Source organism: Parasteatoda tepidariorum, chromosome 8 (assembly GCF_043381705.1).
Source record: "Parasteatoda tepidariorum isolate YZ-2023 chromosome 8, CAS_Ptep_4.0, whole genome shotgun sequence".
In the NCBI taxonomy this organism is placed as follows: Eukaryota; Metazoa; Arthropoda; class Arachnida; order Araneae; family Theridiidae; genus Parasteatoda; species Parasteatoda tepidariorum.
In genome coordinates, this window is record NC_092211.1 from 82,697,642 (window position 1) to 82,699,435 (window position 1,794).

At 27.8% G+C, this 1,794-nt stretch overlaps 1 protein-coding gene across 1 annotated transcript in view; it reads right to left on the reverse strand.

Moving 5' to 3' along the window:
* LOC107456893 (transcriptional repressor scratch 2) overlaps positions 1-1,794 on the reverse strand; it is a 98,753-nt gene that overhangs the window by 94,126 nt on the left and 2,833 nt on the right. The window lies entirely within an intron of this gene.

Genomic DNA, 1,794 nt, shown 5'->3' on the forward strand with positions numbered 1-1,794 from the left:
GAAAACACTAACGGACCTTCACAAAATAATTTATCTTTTAATCGGACCCTTCACAAATTTGTTTATTTTCATTATTGTTTTGTTGATCGAATAAACCCTTCCCGGGAGGGGGGATGAAAGACGGTTTGAGACAAACTAAGTTTCCCTCAGTTTAAATTCCAAATGTAGTATTCGAAGAAAATATTTCTACTTTTACAAACATCCTGTGCGCATTCTTATTAATATTAAATCATATTTTTCCATGACATTTTCATCATTTATATCATCCATAAAATTAATTAATAGAATATTTTTTTAAATAAAATATTATAAATTTAAGAATTGTTTAAGTTTACTTAATGCGTAACACATTCTGGAATGATACCTTACTGAGTTGTGTTAAAAATATGTCAATTGAAATTATTAAAAATGTTAATGACTTTGTTTCTATTATTCGTCCAAAATGAAAATTCTGTGTTGAGCAATATAGGATAAATATCAAATATTCGTATGTTGCATCTCTAATTTAGTAGCATCAATTGCTGAGCAGAATCTTGTATCTATTTACAATTTAAAAACTTCTTGAAAGGGTTTTTAGCAATTTTTGCAATAACAGGGACCCTATTAGCACAAATTCACAAAAGCAGGACCCTGGTTAAAGAATGAGACTTAACGATTATTTTATATTCACAAATTATGAATATGTTTTTCACAATTTTACAAAAACAGGACCCTTCACAGTATGTCTGGACAGACCCCTGAAGACGGTTATCGCCGGTTTCAGAGTTTCTACTGTCTCAATCAAAAAACTCTTTTACAGGGTCTGTTAGTTACCACTTCTTTTTAAAAACTAAATCCTGTTACTCGATATCAAATTTGTTGGAAAAATTTAATCTTAAAAATTAGTTAGCTCAAAAATCATTTAAAATCATCAAATTCGGAATAAATGTTACGAAAATTCTCGTGACAGGTAGAAACCCTGGTCTCGCATATTTTAACTAGTAATAAAAAGAACACTATTAGTACAAAGTGTACTAATGCATCTATGTGCAAATTGTGTGACTGTATTACTTTTAAAAAATATGTAACATTGCAGATAACATGTTATTTTTTTAAAATTTGTTTGGGAAGAGAAAAAAATGTCGTTGTGAGTAAATTACGGATACAGCCGTTGAGAGATTTTGGGAAACATTTGAGACAGAATATGATAATTTTTATTTCCAATCATATGACTGATAATCAATTTTTCACGGCAGTCGTATATATGTAGAAAAAAAGTAGGGTTTTGAGCACAATCTTTAAGTTAAAAGCGTGAGACAGGGTGTTGATGACATTATTATTAATGAAATAATCGCAACCAACATTTCTTAGAAGTAAACAGGAATAAAAAATATTTTCGTATTTTTTTCCCGTTTTTTCTACTGAAACGAAAATATGCTTTGAACTATTTAGGCTAAAAGTTGAGATACGCATTATAAAAGCAGCGATAGCTCTAAGGATTCACCAAAAAGAATGTTTTAACCCACCAAACTTTATATTCAACTAATGATAAGAAATAATAAAATTTTCGATTGAATGTAGAAAATGCATGTACCAATTTAAGGGAATACTCAATTCAAGAGTACAAAGCGTAAAGAATTAGCTGCAATGTGTAAAATTGTAGAATTAAAAAGGATATCGTATTTTTTGCATTTTTTTACTTCTAAAAAAAATATATTACTTAGAATGATAGGACTTTATAAATTAAAAAGATATATATATATATCTTTTTAAAAGATATATATATATATATATATATATATATATATATATATA